Genomic DNA, 23,941 nt, shown 5'->3' on the forward strand with positions numbered 1-23,941 from the left:
AAAATAAACACACAAGCCTAAGCCTAGTACAATAAGAAAGTGAAAGCAGCGAAGAGTCCTGTGGCACCTTATAGACTAACAGACGTATTGGAGCATGAGCTTTCGTGGATGAATACCCACTTCATCGGATGCACGTCAGTGATTACAGATGAAATCTCACCGTCAGAGATGTTCCAGTAAGCTTCTTTTACAGACTAGCCTCCTTCTAGTCTGGGTCCAGCAATCTCTCACACCCCGGTAGTTTCTGTCCTTTGTTCCAGTTTCTTTCAAATATCCTTTGGGGATAGAGAGGCTATCTCTTGAGCCATCTAAAGACAATATGGAGGTGTCTCCCAGGGCTTTGTATAGTTTCCTCTCTCCCCCTGTGTAGAATCTTATGTACAAGATGGAGTTTTGGAGTCACCTGGGCAAGTCACATGTCCATGCATGACTTAGTTCTCTACAGCAACGTTCCTAGGAAAGCTCAGATGTGGACTGGCATCTAGCAAAGTCTATTGTCAGCTTAAATGTTTCTTGCTTGGGCACATACTGAGAATAGTCTTTTCTCAAGAAGCTGACCAAATGCTTCACTGAGGCTACTTAAAATCGAACAAGTATACAGTTAATAGTCATAATTTTGAATAAAAAAATGATACATGCATACAATAGGATGAATATATTCACTAAATCATAACCTTTGCAGAGGTATGTTACATGGCATATGTAGCATAAAACATATTCCAGTTATGTCATATTTACATTCATAAGCATATTTCTATAAAGTATTATGGGATGCAATGTCAACCCTCCTCCTAAACTTACTGCCAGAGACTTGGACACTGTCCATGGTGGATGCAGTACATGTAAAATCCCTGTTTGTTTCTGGTCACCTTTCTTTCAGTACCTTTAAACCATATGATGTCATTCCTTGGAGTTCTAGAAAGGTTTGGGGTTCCTGGTCCCCAGGTGGCTGAAAATAGCTTGGAGCATAGTATTGCTAACAGAATGCAAACAGCAATATCTGTTAAAGTGTAGACATCTTGGCATTTAGCCACCAATGCCATGAGGCGGTGTGCCTCAGTTTCCCCTTTCACACAGCAGCATGGGCCTGTTATGTCTTTGCTGCTGTGCCAAGCTTCCTGCTGTTTACAGGTATAAGCTGAAAAGTAACATGCTTGTAGGACTGTCTTGTCACCATCCCTAGCATGTACAAAAGTTTTTTCCTCAAATCAGGTATGTACCACATCTTTAAAGGATTTACCACTAGTATTAACTCCTTTGTCTTGACCCATAGATGAAGTAGCAAAAGACACAAGATTAACAGCAAATCTATAGCGGACAGGCTTTGTTCACACAGTTTAGCTGGTTTTGTGTCCATGGCTGGTTTTAGGAAGTGCAGGGCCCAATTTGAACATTTTCAGCGGGGCCCCCGGCAGGGATGACTAAAAACAAAAAACGTGTAAAAAAAAGCCTTTCATTTCTTAGCAACCGGTTCCCTATAAAAAGTTCTGATTTAAGGGATGTGCCACAGTATGTATTTTTTGTACCAATAGATTACCATATATCCGTATTTTCCCGGGATGGCGATTTAAGAACCAAAAAGCCTGACATGTCCAGGAAAATACAGATTTATGTTAACCCTACCTAAAGTTATTTTTTAAGAAGATGGGCCTGAACTAGAACTGAGCTCCGTTTCACATGTGTGGGACCTCATCACTCCCTAGGGGTATGCTAGGGTGACCAGATGTCCCGATTTTATAGGAAGAGTCCCAATTTTTGGGTCTTTTTCTTATATAGGAGCCTATTATCCTCCACCCCCATCCTGATTTTTCACACTTGCTGTCTGGTCACCCTAGGGTGTGCACATATATGGGTCCCAACTGCTCCCTGCCCCCCTCATTGAAGCAAGAGTGCAGGGTTACTGCCCTGGGAACTGCAGGGCACCAGTGGACATGGGGCTGGCTGGAGGCAGGGCAGGGGCTAACTGGAGGTAGGATCTGGCTGCAGGCAGGGTAAGGGGTGCGGGGCTGCCTGGAGACAGGGGTGTGTGGGGTGGGCTTGCTGGCTTCAGGCAGGGCCACAGGGGAGTGCGGCAGGGGTTGGCAGGGCTGGAGGCAGAGGAGTGTGGGACTGGCTGGCTTCAGGCAGGGGGGGTGTGAGACGGGTTGGCTGGAGACAGGGCAGGGGATACGGGGCTGACTGCAGGCAGGGCAAGGGGTGCGGGGCTGGCTGCAGGCTGGGCAGGGAGTGCAGGGCTGGTGCAGGCAGGGCAGGGGGTGCAGGGCTGGCTGCAGGCAGGGCAGGGAGTGCAGGGCTGGTGCAGGCAGGGCAGGGGGTGCAGGGCTGATGCAAGCAGGGCCCAGGGAGGTGCGACGGGGTAGACTGGATACAGGGCAGGGGGTGTGGCAGGGGCTGGCTGTGGGCAAGGGGTGCGGGGCTGGCTGGAGATGGGCTGGCTGCGAGCAGGGGATGTGGAGCTGGCTGCAGGCAGAGGCTGGTGCGGGCAGGGCAGGGGGTATGAGTACAGGGGCCCACCCTGTACGGTAAGTGCCCCCTCCTCCTCCCTCCCCCACTGGCATAGCAGAGGCAGCTGGAGCCCCACCACTGCTGCAGAGTGCCCGGGGGCTATTTAAAGGACCCAGGGCTCCCCTGCCTCTACCACCCCAGCCCTTTAAATAGCTGCGGGAGCCCTGGCGAAGCAGTGGGGCACTGCGGCTATTTAAAGGGCAGGGGCAGTAGAAGCAACGGGAGCCCCAGACTTTTTAAAATAGCCCCCAGAGGCCCACAGCCCTACCCCAGGGCTCTAGCAGTGGGGCTCTGGTGGCAATTGAAAGGGCCTGGGGCTCCAGCCCCTGCTGGGAGTCCCAGGCCCTTTAAATTGCCCCCTGGGGAAGCCAGGCCACCCTGGTACAGTGCACTGGCTCTTGCTGGTACGCCGAACCGGGGCTTGGGTGTGGGGCCCTCTTAGGGGTGGGGCTCGATTCAGGGGAATTTGTTGAATTGGCCTAAAGCCGGTTCTGTTAGTGTCTATGGCATTTCCCAATTTCTTTGTGTACCCTGGTAGGCGCTCTGATGCAGATTCTTCTGCCTCTTTGGCGAATACTTTTAATTCAGGTATGTGTCTGAGGCTTTGGCAAGGAAAGGGTGCGCTGCAACCATGCCTGCCCTCAGCGCCTCCCTCTGGAATTTCTTTTGCTCGGACCTCACCTCCTTGTGAAGCTTCACCAATGATCCACAGGAGAGGGGTCTGGCAGTTTAAATGCAGATTTTTCACCCTCCTCCTGGGGAACAGCCTCCCTCCAAAAGGTGAGTAGACTCTCCAGTCTCCCCATCACCTTCTGTCTGGACTTCCCTCTCTGGGCTCCCCTCTGGGTCAGACACTCCACTGTGTCCTCCAAAAGGGCAGGTGACCCTGGTCCACCTGTGGGCTCACAGCTACCAGCTATGATAGACCCTTCACTGGCTGCAAAATCCCTCCCCCTTTTCCCTCAGGTTGGGCTTTCTTCCAGCTACAGAGTCCCTGGGGTCTTTTCCCACCACAGTGGTTACCAGGACTCCAACTTCAAGTCTCTATGCACCCCAGGGCAGCCCCACCCTCACTCCGTCCCCTGCTGACCTGACACTTCCTGGCAGTCAGCAGCTGGGATGGCCTCCTGGTTACAAGGTGGAATTCTCCCCTTCCCCTAGCAGATGATCAGGAGACAGGAGCTGGCTTTGTCCAGCCCCTCCTGCAAGGACTTGCCTTGAGCCCTGGGACTACAGGAACTGGTTAAGACCATTCCTGCCCCCAAAGCTGCATTCTTCACTGCTACAGAGGAATTTAAGACATCCTCCTGTTCTCCCAGCAGCTCCTGTTGGACCTCACAGCAATCCATGACCTATCCTGAAGGTCATCAGGAAGTCACAGAAGCCATGGCCCACTGATAAGCCATAGAGTCCTACCTCCTGGTCCATTTACCCTCTCCCAAGATGGCCCTCACAACCCAGAGGACTTGATTGAAATCCCCTCAGTGCTGGAGAGCAAGCTGCACCTTATTCCGGGACCCACAAATGTCCCGGAGAAAAATGTGCAGCTCCTCTTGCATCACATTGAAGGATGGGGTCACTGGCCCCTGGCCGTCCTCCAGCAGTAGAGTGACCAGATGTCCTGATTTTATAGGGACAGTCCCAATTTTTAGGACTTTTTCTTATATAGGCTCCTATTACCCTCCACCCCCTTCCCGATTTTTCACACTTGCTGTCTGGTCACCCTATCCAGCAGGGTCCCCATGACAGCCCCATGGCCTACTGAGATGGGTAGACAGGGGGCAGACCCTTAGCATGGCACCCGTTGTACCAGCGCCGCACAGCCCATCCCAGACCCCAGCTTAGGCGGGGGCGACAGAGGGAAAAAAGCAGCCCTTAAGGGGTCAGGACAGAGGAACACAAAGGCCACTCCCTGAGGGTCATCCAACAGGCAGGGGAATGAGATGACCCCAGGGGCAGCAGTGGTTTGGGAAGTAGAAGAGGGAAAACCAGGATCGGCATCAGGAATAGGACAGGGGCTGGGAACAGGGGCAGGATCAGGAAGTGGGGCAGAACAGGGATCAGGGGCCCTGGCAGACAAGCTACAGCAGTGTGGCATCCCTTGGCCAGGCTCAAGGGTTAGGGGGACAGGAGCATGAGGAGGGCCCTTGATGATGTCAAGCTTGAGCACCATAGTGGGCATCACACCCATAGCCATGGCATCAGGGGATGGAAAGGCAACAGCGGAGCCCCCACCTGGAGAGGAAATCAGCTGACCCACTCCAACAGGGGGCACCCCCGATGGCTCAAGGCCTGGCCACATGGCACTGGCTGTCACCTCAGTGGGCTCGACAGCCACAAGCGGGGTGCCATCTGCGGCCGCACAGGTAGCTGAGTCCAGGAGCTCCCTGGGAGTAAGAGTAGAAGTGGCAGCTGGGGCAAGGGAAGAGAGGGAAGGGGGGCGGCTTGAAGCCACTCAGATTGAGGCTCACTGACAGAGAGTCGTCCTCCCCCTGGGTAACTGGGATCAGACCCAGGGCCTTGATCTCCTAGAAAATGGAGGAGATGTCTCCACCACTAGCCTGGGGGCCTCCCTACTGGCATCCAAGGCAACGCTTGCCTTGGTGCCGACAGGGGGCACAGATGGTAAGGGGGGGATACCATCAGAGCCCCATGAGGAGGGACTCCGGTAGAGGGTCAGTGCTGCCCCTCGTTGCTGCCACAACATCCCTAGCCAGTTCCAGTGGTCGCAGCGTATTTAGGGTAAGGCAGAAGGCTCGGCCCCAGCAGCCCTCCTCCTGGAGGAAGGAGCTGAGCCTGCACCTTTAGCTTTCCCCACGTCCCCCAAACAAGGACCCAGCCCTCTAAGGTATCATTGGAGGGCTGTCTAGCAGGGGCAGAGCCTGGGTGCAAGGAAGATGGGACATGACATGGGGCAGTGGGGTAGTGCGAGGACAGCATAGGGAAGGGAAAGCTCCCCCTGGGGTGGGCCCTCTCTCATGGCCGGCGGTAACCCCACCACTCCCTCTGCCTTGGGCCCTGCCAGACAACACATAGCAGAGGCAGGGCCCGCCCTGCTCATCTGGGTGTGCTGGGCGGGGCTTCCCCTGGGGCCTGAGCGGGAGCGGTGGTAGGCTGGGATGCAGGAAGGGCAACTATGGACGCCGGGCAACCAGGGTTGCCGGCGGTGACGGGGCCAGCGCCCTGTCAGGGGTTGGAGATCTTGGACCCTCTTCCTTGCTGGGCCAAGGAGCAGTCCCTCCGGCGTGCCCCATCACCCAGCAGAGGTAGCACCAGGCCCCCCCTGAGGAATAATGCACCAAGTATCAAGCCCCCTGACAGAGGACCCAAAAGGACCCCTCAAGCACCTCTCTATCACACACATGGCACTTGAAGCCGCACCTGCCAGTGGAGCAAAAGAACATGCTGGAACCGCACCTCTTTGAACCTTAGCATGTCTGTCTCTCACCGTGGGCCCCCTCAGGGAGCAGGGCCAGCTTTAGGCCAATTTGCCCGATTCCCTGGAATCGGGCCCTGCGCCGGCAGCTAAGAGGGCCCCGTGCTGGTACCTTTTTAAATTTTATTCCCCCTTTACTCGCTCCAGGTCTTTGGCGGCATTTCGGTGGTGGGTCCTTGAGTGCCACCAAATACCCGGAGTGAGTGAAGAACCTGCCTCCAAAGTGTCACCGAAGACCCGGAGCGCTGCCGGGTGAGTATGAATTGGGCCCCGCACTTGCTAAAGCCAGCCCTGTCAGAGAGTTCTCTCACTCTGGACCCCCGGGGCCTCCACTCCCAGAGGGAATAATGCAATCCTGTTCTGTAGACCAGAGTGACTCTCAGCCAGCTTAAAACTGGAGGGTTTATTGAGCATCTGATCACAGCACAGGAAACTCTGAGTCTGAACTGACCAGGGTCACTTAGCCAGTGACCTGGGGAAGTTCAGGGGCCCCAATCCATGATAAAGCATTGGCTATAACATTGGCACTCCTCCTCACATGGACCACCTCCATGTCATAAACTTGGAGGAGCAAGGCCCATCTCAGGAGCTTGGCATTAACCCCTTTCATTTGGTGTAGCCACATCAGGAGCAAATGGTCAGTGTACACGGTGAAGCACTGCCCAAATAGATATGGCTGCAGCTTTTTAAGGGCCCACACCATGGCTAGGCATTCCTTCTCTATGGCCACATAGTGCTGCTCCTGGGGCAGCAGCTTCTTGCTCAGGTACAAAATGGGATGTCTCTCCCCCTTAGTATCAGTTTTCATGAGCACCACACCCAGCCCAGTGTCTGAGGTGTCGGTGAACACCAGGAAGGGTTTGTTAAAATCTGGGTTTACCAGCACAGGGCTTTGGATGAGCACACAGAGAGGCATCTGGCACTGCTTGGTCAGGACCACCCTGTCTGGCTTGCCCTTCCTACAAAGCTCTGGCAGGGGAGCTACCAGGGTGCTAAAGTGTGGCACAAACCTCCGATAGTACCCTGCCATCCCAATAAAAGCCTGGACCTGCTTCTTGGTCTGGGGAGTGGGTCAATCCTTGATTGCCTCCACTTTGGCCAGCTCTGGCTTCAGGTGGCCGCTCCCCATCTTGTGGCCCAGGTATGCTATCCCCACTTTTCAGCTTTTATGGATCACGCCTAAAGCCAGCATGTCTCTGACCTCTATCTCCAGGTCCTGGGCTGCTTTCTCAGTGACCCTGAATGTGGAACACTTGATGGGAGGTTTGGCACCTGTTTCCACTTGGTGAACAGCCAGGTTAGTGAGCCCAGCTCTTTTGGAAAACAGCTTCTGGTTGTTAGAGGGCTTTCTCTCAACTCTACCACTTCCCTGGTTCTTGTTACGCAGATAGCAAGCAGCAAAAGACCAGAAGTCCAAAGCACAGACAATGCGATGTTTATTGGGGTTAGTTTCCAAGCAAGCATATTTCAAAGCCCTTCACACCAGTCTGGCTTATCTCTATACTGATAGAGTTTCTTCCCCAGCATTCTGTTCCCAGCTCTGACATCGCTGCAGAGCGTTTACCCCTTGTCCACTTTCCCAGCTCTGACGCTGCAGAGTATTTACCACGTGTCCCCCTTCCCAGCTCTGATGCCACAAAGCCTTGCCTGTGTCCCTGTTCCTCATTTCCCTATTCCTCCCTATTTTCTGTTCCCTTCCCCCTGCTTAGCGGCCATGATTCCAATTTCCCTTCCCCCTACTTCCTGTTTGACCCCAGTTTATATAGTAATATTCTCAGCTATACCGTAACCAATCATTTTACTGAAATTTAACTAACCAATCCTAATATATTGTACCATAATTCTCTAACCAATTATATTTCACTACCCTAATTAACTTACACCTGGCAAAATTAATTATACAGCAGACAGAAACAATTAGAGAACCAGACAGATTAGCAATAGAAAAGTGGGGGCCATAAAGATAAAACAATACAGAAATGAGGGTTTCACAACCACAATCATTGATAAGTGATTTCTTGCCAGACAGGATGCTATCTTAAGGTCTGTTTCTTTGTCTGGTGGTGATGAGCATTATTAGAACAGGATCATCTTCCTAATACCACCTTATTTTAATGTGACTGGTTTGGGATATGAGGATGTGAACATATGCTTCCTAGTTTATAGCTGCCCTTGCTGCTTAGTCAAAGGCCTTAGCCTAAGAACAAGGCCTCAGACTATCCTAGTGAGAGAAGGTCCATACACAGGCAGACTGTGATTTTGATTCTTTGTTTTATACCCCTGTAACTAGCTAAGTGATAAAAAATACACCTAAGTTCTTAAAGTGCAAGCCTTTCCAGGCAGGCCTGCATATCTATAATCTAACACTGGTATGAATGCAGCACCTCTCTGATCTCAGCCTGCTGGGCAGAGATTAGCTGGTCTGAGAGGGTAATTGATTCCAGCTAGGGGTCAGCCCCAGCCTCAGGAAGGAGACTCACCAGGGGATCCTCTCCCTTCTCCCACTGCCCACACAGCCAGCACCAACTTCTCCCTGTCCCAGTATGGCTTCATCATGTAGACATGGTACAATCAGCAGCTGTGTGCCCGGTTGGACAGTTCCACTATCTAGTTCACTTCATTTACCTGTCTGATGGCCTTGAAGGGACCATCCCAGGCAGCTTTCAGCTTGTTCTTCCTCATGGGGAGGAGAAACATCACCTGCTCCCCGGTAGCATAGGAGCGGGCACGTGCTAAGCAGTCGTACCAGACCTTTTGCTTCCTTTGTGCCCTGGCTAAGTTTTTCCTGGCCAAGCCCATGAGCTCAGCAAGCTTTTCCCAGAAGGTCAGTACATACTCCACCACTGATTCTCCATCAGGAGAGGCCTTCCCCTCCCATTCATCCCTCATCAAGTCCAGATGTTGTATCATACTCCTCCCATACAGCAACTTGAACCGTGAAAACCCTGTGGATTCCTGGGGCACTTCCCTCTATGCAAACAGCAGGTGGGGTAAACACTTGTCCCAGTCCTGCAGGTGCTGGTTCATAAATGTTTTCAGAATCATCTTAAGGGTCCCATTGAACCTCTCCATCAGCCCATTGGACTGAGGGTGATACACCGAGGCTCAGGTGTGTCAGTTCCCACACTTCTCCCACAAGCACTGGAGCAGGGTTGACATGAAGTTGGACCCCTGGTCTGTCAGGACCTCCTTGGGGAACCCCACTCTGCTGAAAATGGTCAACAGTGCATCTAGCACGGTATCTGCCACGATAGAGGACAAGGCCACCGCCTCAGGGTAGCGCGTTGCAAAATCCACCACCACCAGAATGTATTTCTTCCTCAACCAGGTCGCCCTGTTGAGGGGCCCCACTATGTCCATAGCCACCTTCTGGCTCATCTATGATAGGTAAAGGTCTCAGAGCTGCTTTGTACTTATCCTGGGCCTTCCCCACCCTCTGACACAGATGTGGGCAAACTATGGCCCGTGGGACTGTCCTGCCCAGCCAGTCCAGTCCCTGGGCTCCTGGCCGTGAAGCCTAGTCTCCAGTCCCTCCCCTGCTGTCCCCCCTTCCCTGCAGCCCATGTATTGGACCAGAATATCAGAGTGGCTTAAAGCGGGGCGCTAGAAGTCAGTACTCCTGGGTTCTGTGCCCAGCTCTGGAAGGGGAGTAGGGTCTAGTGGGTTACAGCAGTGCAGGCTAGGAACCAGGATTCCTGGGTTCTATCCTAAACTCTGAGAGGGGAGTGGGGTCTAGTGGTTCGAGGAGGGGAAGGGATACTCAGAGTCAGGAATCCTAGATTCTGTTGCTGGCTCAGCCCATTTTTTGGCTTCTCTGTGCCTCGGTTTCCCGCTCCTAACCCTGTGTCTCGGGTGCAGGCAGGGTTTGTGAGGCAGGATAAGTGTCTCTGAAATGCTCCGTGTTAACAGCCTTGCCCTTCCTCTCAGAGTGCCAGGAGGATAACCATGTTAAAGGTCACATGGTGCTCAGATATGACAGTGACTAGGGCAGACACCTTGGATAGGGTAGGCGAGGGCTCTGGCCCCATGGAACTCTGTCCTGGGAGCTCAGACCCAGCTGATGTGGTGCTAGCTACCTGTCACCCCCTTCAGGTGTGAGATGGTGCAGACCATGGAACTGGCCTCAGTCCCCATCAAGCTGGAGAAGAATTTCTGCAACTTCCTCCAGCAGTACTTTGTCTTGCACAAGATCATCAAGAGACTGATCAGTGAGCAGGACTGCCAAGGACTCTGCCCTGGGCGGGGTCCCCTCCTTCCCCGGCCCTCATGGTGTTATACCAGTATAATAAAAACCAGCAGGATCTTATTAAAAGGGATAAGGCAAAGATGCCACATTTATTGTAACTATAATAATAAAGCAACAGATAAAAATAAACAATGTTGTTTAATCACTTATTCCTATTACTACTTATTCCTTATACACACATATATATATTCATTCTCACAATCATTCATTCAGGTTCTGTATAGGTGTTATAGTTACCAGCCTAGAAGTTGCTCATGCCAAGTTACTGGCCAGGTATCTTGGTCATGAGGATGGAGCCGAGTCTGTGTCAGATGCACCTGATGCTCCTGGAGGTTGGCAGCAGAACCAGAGACTCAAAGACTCAATCAGCAGATGGCACATTCCTGGTGGCTCCACATTGTCTAACGTGGCACATTCCTGGTGGCTTCACACTATCCAACGTTTGTGTTTCTCATCCTTCCAGGTGATGGGGTGGATCCCAGTTTACCCTCTGGGGGTTGTCTGGTGGTCCACTTGACACATTCTTTGGCTGATGGATACTCCCTTTCTAGGCTGGCACCTCCCTAACCATTCATGCACATCAAGCATTCATCAACATACGTTCCATATCTTAACCATATTTTAATTTACTATCTCCCCCACTTTCGGGGTGTTTGTTAATTCATTTTAGACTACCGACCCTGTAATTACAGAGGATGGGGGGGTCTGTTTACATTGTATCAATTACAGTTTAAGGCTAGCATAGTGTTTACATCAAGAACAAAGTCAATTAACTTGTTTGTAAGTTTTACATAGTAATAGTGTATCTTTCACAGGACAGATGCAATCAATGGTTTCTACAGATAGTAGCTTACAGGTTTTAACAGAAGAGCTAAAGATTTTTGTTCTTGGTGAAACTGTTGGATTTTTAAAGTGTGAGGGACAAATTATGGGGTGGATCACTGTCACTTGGGGGAATCACTGTTAGTACCTTCTTTAATATCCCTACAGTGGACTGGGACCCCTGTGGGGCTGGTCCCTCTCCCACCCTGCTCACCATAGCACACAGAGGACTTGGAAACCCTGCTAGCTCTGGAGGTGTAGGTGCTTTGCTTAGTGAGAACCAGGAGGGATAGAATGAGTGGGAACCAGTTGGACCCCTCTCAAAGTTCAGTTGGGGGCAATGGGAGGGGGAGTGGAGAGGGTGCTGTGGGAGGGGGAGTGGAGAGGGTGCCATGCCATGCACCATTGCCTTTGACTGACATTCCCGTGCCATGCTCCATTGCCTCCATGGGGGCCCACAAATATGTTTGGCATCGGGCCCACAAAAGGTTAATCTGGCCCTGAGAGTGACGGGGCCGGAGGCCACACACAACAGCCTCCTTGCAGACTGGGGCTAGGCAGAAGGCTTGGATCTGGTTTCTGCTGTTCACCTGCATACCCTGATTGTGGCGAGCACCATAGCTTTTACTGCCCTCCTGGAGATCCTGCTTGCCTGTGGACCGGGAGAGCCCGGGCGGGCCGGAAATGGATTACCGAAGGCCCCACCCCTCCCCGCAGACTGGGGGCAGCACCTTGCTGGCTGTGCCCTGATTTAGTCCAACCCTTGTGTGCTGGGCTTTGCAGCCCACTACCATGCATGCTGGAACCAACCACAAAGGAACTCCATTCCATTTTCCCCCTGCCATCCAGCCAGCCTTCCTGGGCAGGGAGTGATGGAGGCAGCTAGATCCCATTTCTGCCCCCTGCATGGACCAGGGGTGAGGGGAATCTCACAGCTCTCTGATGCTATTGACTTTCCAGGCTGGGGGGGATGACCCCCACCACCCTCATCTCTCCCCCTAAAGGGGTCCAGCTCAGTACGATCAGACTTCAGTACAGTCCTGAATGACAAGACCCTAGGTTCCCTCCATGGACAGGTGCTACCCCCACATCCAGGAGCAGGGAGACCCAGCCATTGTGGGGGGATCTGGACCCAGGGACTAGTAAATTCCTCCCCCCCCCCGGTTAAATCCATGGAGTATCCCTTCGGGATCTCTCTTGTGTGTATAGATGCTAATAAGTCACCATGGACTGGAGAGGAGAATAGGTGGAGTTCTGATTAAAATTGGGGAGACAGGCTGCAAAGGACTATGGGGGTATCAGCAGCTTGTTCTGAGGGGCATTAGATAAACAGGGATCCAACAGATTTATGGGGTGGCCCCTCCCTCAAAATCACTCTGTTCCCTCTGTAATAAGGCCCTATCTCCCCACCCTCCACCCCCAGAATGGACTCAAGGATCCTTGCTTGTCTGGCTGGGTTCTCGGTGCCTGAGTTATTTTGATCCTGGGCTCATCTTGCACTTGTCCCCTGATTTGGGGGCCGGGGGAGGAGGAGGAGGATAAACACGCATCACATTTGGACTCTCCAAGGTGAGTTCTTGGGACAGGCAGCAGACTTGAGTGTGCGGCAGGGAGAGAATCCTTGGCCTTGTATGACCCAAGTTTATTCCCCTTCTGGAGCAGAGCAGGCAGACTATGTCAAAACTGGACCTGTCTCTCCTCCCTGAGTTGAAACTGTGGCACATGCAAGGTTTTTATTCTCAAGCGAGCTGCTTTATTCCCTGACTCGTGTATTATTTTCAAATGTCAGCTCTAGGATTAGAAGGGCCAGTCATTCAGCCCCAGTTGGCTCAAGAAGTGGCCGCAAGGGGAATTCAACAGGACTTTACACCAGGGGCTGTTTGGATGAGGAGAACAAAGACCTTGTGTTCCCTGCCATTGTGGGGGTCTTGCCAGCTGGTAGCCCATTGGTCTCGCCTGCTCTCCGCTTGTGGCACTTATCAGTTAAGTCTCCTGAGAACTGAAATGCTTTAGTCTAAAGTCATTGGATTCAATACAAGATAACTGGGTGTGTTGATGTTGCCTGTGTTTACAGGTTGGAAATTTCCATCGCCGTTCCAGGGCTAACTGCACCTCTCGCTCCTTTTCTGAGTTGAGCAAACATCCCCACCGGCCCTTCCCTTTCCTGAGATGGGATTCCCCAATTCTCCCACTCTTAGCCCACTTCTCAGGCTACAGCACCCCAAGTATCAGCTGTGCTTCTCTAGCAGGCCCCTGAGGTTCAGTCTGTTGGGTGCCTTGACCCAAAACCAAGATGCTCCGGCTGTCCTATTTTTTTTTTTCACTTGGGGCAGCAAAAAAGCAAGAGCCAGCCCTTCCTGTAGTGCAGGCGATTCCGCCCACTATTACACTCAATGGAATTTTGACTATACGCAACTTTTGCTTTACGCTCTGACTGTGGAATGTAACCCCAGCATAAGATGAGACAGACATGTACTATCTTCATCACTGTAGTATCTGAGCACCTCCCAGTAGTGTGTTAAGCCAGGTGTCTATGCATCCGTCACATGGGGTTAGGTCTCTTGTCCTCTATCCAGAGGAGGAAGGGAGCTGTGGAGCATCTTGTTTCAGTAGCGACTTCATATCTAATTGCTGCTCTGTGTTTTGTTAGAGAAGGCCTGGCTGAAGAATAGACCTTGCCCTTGGAGAGGAATGGGCAGAGGTTTGGGATGGGCCTCGGTTCTTCGGGAAGTTCAGTAGGCACATAGCTGTGAATGACCCAGTTTCAAATCTTTGCTCTCAGTCAGGTATGCAGGTCTCTCTCTCTCTCTCTCTCTCCAAAACCAATAGTATTCTGTGGAAAGTATCTCTTTCAAAGAAGCAGCACTTTCTGATTGAAAGAGGTTTAGATGAAAAATTCTGGTCATCGCTAGTCAGGACACCTAGGTTCTATCCCAGGCTCTTGAATGGGCATGGGGTCTAGTGGGAAGAGTGGGAGTGGGGCTAGGACTCTTGAGTTCTATCGCCTGCTCTAGGAAGGAAGTGGGGTCTAGTAGGTTAGAGTAGGGGAGACTGGGAGCCAGGACTCCTGGGTTCTAGTCCCAGGCTTATGACTGATTTTGTGTAAGTCTCTTATCCCAATTTGTAAACTAATTCCATCAACTGTGAAACGTGTTTCCGATACATAACCTCAGATGTGAGCTATAACTACCCCGTGCAGAGGTGGGATGGATCCTGATGAACCCACTCTAATAAGGGCAAACACTTTGATCTTACAGTTAATGGGTTCGGCTTGATCTGTGCAGGAGGTTTTTTGCGAATATGCGGGAGGCAGTTCAACCAGTGCTGACCCCAGTGTGGCACTAGGGGGCGCTGTGCTACAGGGACCAGAGTGGAGGCTCAGCAGAAGGTGCTCTCCCCTCACAGTCTGTCCTGACCCCAGTGCAATGCAACCTGCACAGCTGGTCACCGGCACAGAAGGATAAAAACAGCCCCATGCCCCAGAGCCTGCTTCGATTCCAGCTGAGAACTCTGTGCTCCCCTGACCCAGAAGAGCCCAGGCTCTGCTCCTCGCAGCCTCTGCCCTGCTCTGCCTTGCACTGGGGGGATAAGTGCCATCAGGGAGCTTGGGGAAACTCCACTCTGGGGTGACACAGGCCTGAATGGCTCCTGAGGCAGTGGACACCTGTCTCCCCTGAGTGCCTAGAATAGAATCCAGTAGTCCTGATGCCCAGTCCCCCCCATGCTCTAACCACTAGACCCCCCCTCCCCTCCCAAAGTTGGGGAGAGAACTCAGGAGTCCTTTCTCCCAACATCACCTGCCCTAACCACTAGACCTCACTCCCGTTCCAGGACTGGGGCGAGAACTGAGAGTCCTGCCTCCCAGCCCCCTTCCTCTGGACAACTGAGTGTTGGAGATGCTGAAATCAGCTGCTCGGTGTGGTGTCCGTATCCTTCTAATGAGCTGATTCAGATGCACACATGCAGCTGCCCTGGAAATGGCTGTGTCAACTGGTTTCCCTGGTGGAGGTGGAGCTCTCCTTGGAGGACTCCAAGATGTGGATGGGGATCGTCAGTCTCTGCCTCCCACACCAGGGTCCTCAACACAGGCAGCTTTTACCAGGGGCTTGAGTCAACCCAATGTGAACAACCCCAACACTGCCACTGAAAGAGCATGAATCACAGCCCCAGGTCCTCTCAGTCACACACAAGCCATTCTCCCATCATATCTCGGGGCAGCAACCCACCAGATCTCTGCTTGGCCACGGATACATCTGGTGTAACCTAGCCAAACTCACAGAAACTCAGGAAGGGAAAAATTGGTGTCACTCCACAATGCATAATGATTAGTGTGCAGGGAGCTGGGAGTCAGGACTCCTGGGTTCTATCCCTGACTGGGGGAGGAGAGTGAGACCTAGTTGTTAGAGTGTGGGGGGCGTGTCTGCGACTCAGTACGTCTGAGTTCTATCTCTGGTTAGAGGAGGGGAGGGACATGGAGTCTAGTGGGTTAGAGGAAGAGGAGGGGGCTCGGAGTCAGGACTCCTGGGTTCCATTCCTAGCTTGGGGAGGGAAATGGGGTCTAGTGGGTAAGGTGGGCTGCCTGCGGGGATGGTGGTTGGTGGCTGTTTGTACCCATCTCTCACTGCATTTCCCCTTGCTCACCCCTTACAGCCAGCAAACTGCATTGCAGACAATGCATCCTTGATGAGCCCTACATTGGTTGCCTCCCTGGAGTCTCTGAGTGCGCCCCTAAGGCTGGGCATCCATGCATGACAGTCAACATCAGCTATAGTGAGTTGGGAGGGGGGCTGCACTGGGTTCTCTCTGTCCCAAATGCCCTCACCAGTACTGTTTCTTACTCCTTTCTGGGCAAGGTGCTGCATGGCTCTGGCCTGACTACTTGTGGTCAGGCTTAGAATTGCAACATGGGCTCCCATGCCCATCCCCCAGCCAACCTCCAGCTCACCAAACCCTACTGTCTTCCCAGCACTGGGGATAGAACCCAGGAGTCCTGATGCCCAGTCCCCACCTGCTCTAACCATTTGATCGCCACTTCCCTTCTAGACCTGGGAAAAGAAGCCTGGAGTCCTGGCTGTATCAACATCACATGAGCTTTGGGGAGCTTTCAGTCAGTGACGGAGTGGCTAAGCGGCATTGAGTCAGGTGGCCTGGTTTCCGATCCCTGTCTGGGCTTTGCGGTGGCAGATCTGAGTGGTATGACTCTGAGTCCTGCCTCTCTGTCTCCTCCTGCAGGAGGTGAGTTGCAGTTCCTCGTCCAGGGCTGCATCATGAATGCGAGCTGGTGAAGGAGATGATGGTCCCTGGGTACCAGATCAACGTCACCTCCTTCTGCAATGACTTGGTCCTGCTGCCCGCTAGCAAGGGAGGGCGCTGAATCTGGCCTGCTATCTGCCACCCTCCTCCATCCCTGCCTGTCCTCAGTCCCAATCCCTCCTCCTCCTTCTGCAGTTCTCCAGCCATTCGCTTCCTCTTTCCTTCTTTCTTCTCTTCAACATTTACCCATCCCTCACTCCCCATCTTCCATCCTCCCTCCGCCTCCTTCCCTTCCATCTTCCTCTGTCTGTTCTTCCCACCCATCCTCCTTCTCTTCATTTATCTCGCTCTCCTACTTCATCTGTCCTTCCCCCCTTCTTTTCCTCTCCCTTCTTCCCTTCCTCCACCTCCTCCTGATCTTCCCCCGTCCATTCTTCCTCCACTGACGCTCCAGGTATGAAACCTGCCCATGTTCACTGAGTTGCAGTGATTAATAAGCCTGTTATTGGGTTGTACAGTACAGTTCTATCCAACTGTAAAGCCTGGGGACAATATAGTCAGACAGAGTGGGGGTGGGGCTGGGAGTCAGGACTCCTGGGTTCTATCCTTGCCTCTAGGAGGGGAGTGGGGTCTAGTGCAGTGGTCTCCAACTATGAGGAGCATGGAAGAATGTTCAACAGGACCATGGTGGGCCCAGGCCAGCTCCCCACTCCACCAACCAGCCCTGCTCTGCTCCCAGCCATGTCTCTACTCCTGTCCAAGGCCCCAGCTGCAGCTCCGGCCATGACCATGGCCATGGCTCCAGTCCCAGCTGTGCCCCTCCCTCCAGCTCCTTACTCCAGTCCTGGCTCCTGGCCCTGACCATGGTCCCAGCTGCAGCGCTGGCTCTACCCCTTACTGTGGACCCAGTCCCAGCTGCAGCTCCCAGCCCCAACCAGGGCTCTGGCCCACTCCCAGCCCTGGCTCCCAACCATGGCTCCCAGGGGGACACAACCAAAAAAGTTTGGGGACCTCTGGTCTAGAGGATGAGAAAGGAGAAGGGGCTGAGAATCAGGACTCATGGGCTCTATTCTTGGTTCTAGAAAGGGATCAGGCTCTAATGGGCATGAGAGCCATGGGGGTTGGAAGCCAAGACTCCTGGGATCTATCCCTTTGTCTGGGAAAGTGGGTGAGTGAGAGTTGGGGGAAGCCAGGACTCCTGGGTTCTAATCCCCACTCTGCCCCTGAAAGGCCTTACCTCAGTTTCCTTCCCCTGTAAAATGGAAGGATACTGGCCCCTCTGTGCACATGCTATATAACTGCATGTTATTATCTCACAACATGAATCCTCCTTATTTCTGAGTGTCTCATGGGTTCCCTGCCTCTGTCCAAACCCCCTTTGTTTGTGGGTTCCATGTGCAATCCCCTGGAAAAATCTCTTTGCTAGCTGGGACAGGGCTGCGGTTCTCTATTTGCTCTGGCAGTGGCAGTGTTTGAGTTGCTCTGTATTTGCTTTGTGGCATAACAACCTGTGGCTGGCTGGCATCTGAAAGCCCTTCCAATAAAGCCTCCACTTCTCCGAACCATCTGTAGTGCTGGGCAAAATACTGCGCGCAGCTGCCCAAACCCATCCTACCAAATCAGGACCCTGTCCAGATGCCACGAAGGTTTGATGCGGATATTACTGGGGTCACGACCCAGCTGAGACAGCAGCTGAGCGTGTCCTGGTGTTAGAGAAGCAGAGAATTGCAGAGTTTAAGACCAAACGGACCATTAGATCACCTAGTCTGATCTTTTGTACAGAACATGCCCTTATATTTCACCAGTCACCCCTGCACTGAGCCCTGTAACTTAGGTCTGAGTACAGCAAATCTTCCAGAATGTGGATCTCAAGCCAAAAAAGACCCTGGAGACCAGGGCCGCACATGGGGGCGGGGGCCGTGAGTCCTGGCCGAGAATCCCTTCCCTGGCTACTCACCTGGTGGTGGTCCGGGTCTTTGGTGGTACTTCGGTGGCGGGCCTTCACTTGCTCCGGGTCTTCGGTGGCGGGTCCTTCAGTGCTGCCGAAGATGCAGAGCATGTGAAGGACCTGCCGCCACAGCTGTTGCAAACTCGGAGCACTGCCCAGTGAGTACAAGCACCGCAGCGCGTGGCGCCTTTTTTTATGTCTGCTGCTCCACTTTGCCCTGGGCCCCCTGAATCCTCTGGGCAGCCTTGCTGGAGACCTGGGTTCAGTTCCTAATTCTGCCACAACCTCCCAATGTAACCATGGACAAGTCACTTCATCTTTCTGTGCCTCAGTTTTCCCCCCCCTGTACAGTGCGGCTAATAATCCTTCCATTTTCTAATGCAATTGGAAGCTTGTGGGGCTTGGCATGTCTTTCACTGCATCTGTACACAGCCTAGCACAGTGAGTAATGCATCTCGCTTACACATAATACATAATTTAAACTAAATTAAAGAAACCCAAACAGGCCTCTACACAGCTCGCATTCCAGCGTGGTCTCCCTTTTTTTACCAGGGACATCACATTGACTGGAACAATATGCTGCACACAGCAACATCTAATGGATGAATGACATACTGCAAGGAACTATACCTAGAGAGGTAGCCTATGGTAAGTGAATAGGATCATGTCTCCATCTAGTGGCTGGATGGAATTACTACAGCAGCCTCCTACTGACTCCCAGCTTGGGGAATTACTCCCTTAGCTCAGCCGATAGAAGGCATCTGGGATTTGATGCTAGAGGTCCTGGCTTCCTCCATGGGGTTCAGTTCTCCTCTTCTTCATGTTCCTTCCCCCTTGATGGTTCAGCGGTTCTGTGGGTCTCAGCTGGGGAAGGAAATGCGGATGTCATTGTTCCACTGAAAAGGCCCAAACAACCACAAACTGGGCTTGAGTCTGCGGCTCCCCCACAGCATGTGGGTTCTGGGACCCTCAGGGGGTGGGGGAGCTCCCCAAAGGTGTCTGCCCCTCAAGGATGCCAGAAGATCCCATGTTCACTTGAAAAGGGGGGACTAGGACATGAGGCTTTTCCCCTCTAGAGGGCGCTGGCTCTGATCCAGTCCCAGAGGGAGAGGACTGGCTGGCTCAGACAGGTGGGGGGCCATGGGACCTTTTGCTCACTGAGGGGGCCTGGCTTCTCGATGAACAGCAATGCCAAGAAGCAGCAGTGCTGGACAGGCAATATTCCCTCCATCTGGGGTGGCTCTGTGCTGATGCAGAATAAGTTCTGCTTCATGGGGTCACTGCAGGGGCCACTGCTTCCTGCTCTCCTCCCTACCCCCATGGGGTTCTTGGGGAGAAATTCAACACCCCCCCCCCAGAGTTTCATACCAGGCAGGGGCAGGAACACGCTCCAGCTGCATGCAGGGACTCCTTTTCAAAATGGCTGCCATCCACTGTTGTTCCCAATGAGAGTGAAGCCACAGGCTGCCCTCAGTTAAGATGTCTGCTGCATCCCGTTCACCTCATATGGGGTGTTGCTACAGGTTGCCCTTTATAAATATAGCCACTGTCTCCCATTGTTCTCAATGAGACTGAAGTCACAGACTGCCCTCAGTTATGATGGCTGCCATTGGCCTACAGCCCTTCTAGGCGGCACTGAGTCTGCCCCTAGTAAAGATGGCTACCATTACCCATTGTTTTCAATGAGACTGAAGCCACACTGCCTTCAGGGAAGAAGGGCATCCTTTGTGTTCTCAGAAGGTCAGTGTGGGCCTGGAGGGATATGGCAGACCAGGGAAGGACACTAGGGTGGTAGGGAAACATGGGGGCATGGACAGGACAATCTAAACTGGGAGGAAGGTGAAGCCACAGTTTGCCCTCAGTTAATATGGCTGCCATCAAATTCACACATCCTTCTACATAGGATGAAGGCACATGTTGTCCTGACGGAAGATGGCCATCATCTCCCATTGTTCGCAGTGGAACTGAAGCTACAACCTGTCCTGAATTACAATGCCTGCCATTTGCCTACAGCCCTTGCTGGTAGAAGTGAGGCTGCCCTTAGCAAAGATGATCATCACCTCCCGTTGTTCACAAGGACACTGAAGACACTATGCCATCACTCAGAATGGCCACATTCCTATTATTCTTGATGCTAGTGAAGCTACAAGTTGCACTTAGTTATAATGTCCACCATCTGCTTAGGTCCCTTGCATGCTACACTGCGGCTGCTGCTTGTAAATACATCCACCACCTCCCATTGCTCCCAGAGGAGCAAATGGGCAAGTATCAGGGATGTTGCCCAGGGCCAGCACTTCCATTTAGGCACCTAAGCAGTCACCTAGGGCGCCAGGATTTGGGAGGGTGACATTATGCCGCTCTTGGCTGCAATTTGAAGGCGGGGGTCCTTTCGCACTCTGGGTCATCGGCGGCAATTCTGCGGTGGGTCCTTCACTTGGTCCGGGACCTGTCGCCGAAGTGCCCCTAAGACTGGAAGGGCAGAAGGACCCCCCGCCGCAGAATTGCCACCAACGACCGGGAGTGCTGAAGGACCCCCGCCTAGGGCACCAAAACCCTGGCGCCGCTCCTGATGTTGCCTGTAGCAAAGGTGGCTGAGTTGGCCTGTGGGAAAAGCAGCTCTTTGGCTCCTTCTGGAGGTGAAATGGCAGGTGGCAGCCACCTTCCTACCTGCTGCTCAGCTAATTTTCATGCATAGTTCTCTAGCTCCCCAATGAGGGTACAGAGGGAAGAGGATGGTGCTCCTGCTCTGTTGGCAGGTGAAATTTGCATGTACCTCCAAGAATCTCCATATTTGCATCTTCTCCAGACACCCAAAGCTGCACAGTTGAGGCTTTCCCTGTGTTCCACACTCACGATCTTTGTCACATTTGCCATGTGACTGAAGGGATGAGAACATGTGAAAACTGGTGAATGGTGAAAGTGGTCTACCCTAACCTGGGAGTGAGTGGCCCAGTGTTGGGTAGTGAGACCCAACTAGCAGGTGTTTTAGGGGGCTTGTTTTATAGTTTGATTTTAATAATAGGGATGTTTTAAAAGGGTACAGTTCAATAATATACAGTAGAAGAAATTAATCTAAAAATAATAAATATTGAAACATGTTCCCAACTATATAGCTAACATATGAGGATCTAAATTAGCTGTTACTTATCAAAAAAGACATCTTAAAGTCATTGTAGAGCATTTTCTGAAAACATTCACTCAATGTGTAGCAGCAGTTTTAAAAAGCTAACAGAATGTTAGGAATCATTACAAAAGGGATAGATAATAAGACAAAATATAATAACACTGCATAAATCCATGGTGAGCTCACAGCTTGAATACTGTGTGCAGTTCTGGTCACTCCATCTTCAAAAAGGTATTCAAGAACTGGAAAAGGTACAGAGAAGAGCAACAAAAATGATTAGAGATATGGAACAGCTTCCATTAAAAGAGAGATTTTAAAAGACTGAGACAGTTCAGCTTAGAAAAAGACAACTGAGGAGGGATATGAGAGCCATCTATAAAATCATAAAAAGTGTGGGGAAAGTGAATAAGGAATTATTTACTCCTTTACATAACACAAGAACCAGGAACCATCAAATGAAATTAATAGGCAGCAGGTTTAAAACAACAAAATAAAGTATTTCTTCACACAACGCACAGTCAACCTGTGGAACTCATTGCCAGGGGAGGTTGTGAAGGCTAGAAGTATAATTGAGTTCAAAAAATAACTAGATAAGTTCATGGAGGATTGGTCCATCAATGGCTATTAGCCAAAATGGTCAAAGACACAACCCCATGCTTTGGGTGCCCCTAAACCTCTGACTGCCAGATGGTGGGATTGGACAACAGGGGATGGATCAATCAATAATTGCCCTGTTCTGGCCATTCCTTCTGAAACATCTGGCACCAGCCACTGTCAGAAGACAGGATACTGGGTAGCTGGACTATTGGGCTGACCCATTATGGCCATTCTTAAGTTATACTTGGATTTGTTTAGAATAAAACCTGTGATGAGCCTCACTTGTAAAAAGAAAATTAGCTCATAGTTTTGTGAGCTAATACTGTTAATGCACTGGTAAAGCAGCAATAAACAGCACTGTTGTAGTCTAACAAATTTATTGCACTGACAAAGCAGGGCTCTGAGCCAATTAACTTTGGCTATTAACTTGATGCACTGGCAAGCAGGGATTTGAAAATGCAATCACATCCCTCCTTCGTCTCCACTGTTGACCAGGGAACCGCTCCGCCTCCACAGTGACATCTAGGGGTCTATTTTTATACTGCACATAAAGGTATTACTGTAGGGATGGTAGGAAGAGGGATGAGTGTGCTGGATCTTGTCTCCATCTAGTGCCAGTCAGCATTACTACAACAAAAAAATGCTATCGATGCCCAACTAGGAGAGTTAGGCCAAGATCCTCAAAGCTGTTTAGGCAGTGAACTCCCATTCAGCAACTAAATACCCATGAGAATATGGGCCTAACTCCCATAGCTGAGAGGGCAGAGGGGGTCTGGGCTTTTCCTGCTGCAGATCGTGTGTTTCCCCGCAGAGCTCAGCCCTTCTCACGTTCTGTCTCCCCTGCTGGTTCAGAGGTTCCTTTGGGCTGGGCTAAGAGAAAGGCATGGAGGTTACTGTCCTACCACCAAAAAGCCAGGCCTAGAGTCAAGAGGTGGCCCATGGCATGTGAATTCCAGAGGCCCAGGGATGGGATGATTATCCCCAGATTTTATCTGGAGGCCAGAATATTCCCCAACTCTTTGGAAAGAGGGAACTGGGTGATGGGAGTGTATTATGGGTTCTTTTTCCCACTAGGGGACACTGGCTCCAATCCATTCCCAGGAAAAAATCTTCTCCATGGCATTGTAAAGAGCCCATTACTCCCCATTGCCTCCTGCCCCTCTGGGGTTCCTGAGGGGAAATGCAATAATTGGTCAATATAGTTGGGGAAATTGAATGAATTCCAGCCACAAGGGGGCAGACAGAAGGATGTCCCGACCAGGTGTCCTTCACTCCTGCAGGTGGCAGCAGAGAGGGACAAGGACATACCCAACCACCCACACTCTTCAGCCAGGTCTCACTGAGGCTTCCCATGAGCTAGGAAGGATCAAGAGTCAACCAATCCAGTTTTTCCCTCTTCCAAAATGGCCACCCCTCCATGTTGTTTTTCACAGGGCTGAAGTCGCAGGCTGCCCTCTGGAGGTGAAGCAGGGACATAGTGGCTACTCTCATGTCAGCTGCAGGTTTGATCTGGTATGGTTCTTTGGCTCCGATGGAGAAATGGGAGGGGCTCAGGACCAGCTGGTGGGTGCAATTTGCATAGACATCCCAATCTCTAGGCAGTACCCCTTAGCAGCACAATTGGGGCTTTCCCCAGCTTCCATGCTCACAATATTTCTTGCATTAGCTGTGTGAGCGCAGGCACATGAACGGGGCAGAAAGGCTGAGAGCCTGTGGGTGTTAGAGAGTGGGGAGCATGCCTCACCATAACCTGAGAGTCAAGAGGCCCAGATTGGGTAATCAGGACCAAGGTTAGGTTGAATTTCTGACTGAATAGAGAACATTTTGTTGTTTTGTTTAGAGTGCTAGGTGTAGGGGGCTGGGGAGAAAATGAAAGCATGAACAGCAATGCTGTGATTTAGTAGTAATCGACTCTATTGGTTAGTCCTGGGGACACCAAATTATAGTGTAAACTGGCTGTGGGCAACTTTTTTGGCTTGAGGGCTGCAGCTGGGTATGGAATGCTCAGAA

At 51.8% G+C, this 23,941-nt stretch overlaps 1 protein-coding gene across 1 annotated transcript in view; it reads right to left on the bottom strand.

The window, feature by feature from the left end:
• Positions 1 to 23,941, bottom strand: part of LOC115635670 (zinc finger protein 436-like) — a 340,481-nt gene that overhangs the window by 56,438 nt on the left and 260,102 nt on the right. The window lies entirely within an intron of this gene.

The sequence above is a fragment of the Gopherus evgoodei genome, chromosome 15, assembly GCF_007399415.2.
Source record: "Gopherus evgoodei ecotype Sinaloan lineage chromosome 15, rGopEvg1_v1.p, whole genome shotgun sequence".
In the NCBI taxonomy this organism is placed as follows: domain Eukaryota; kingdom Metazoa; phylum Chordata; order Testudines; family Testudinidae; genus Gopherus; species Gopherus evgoodei.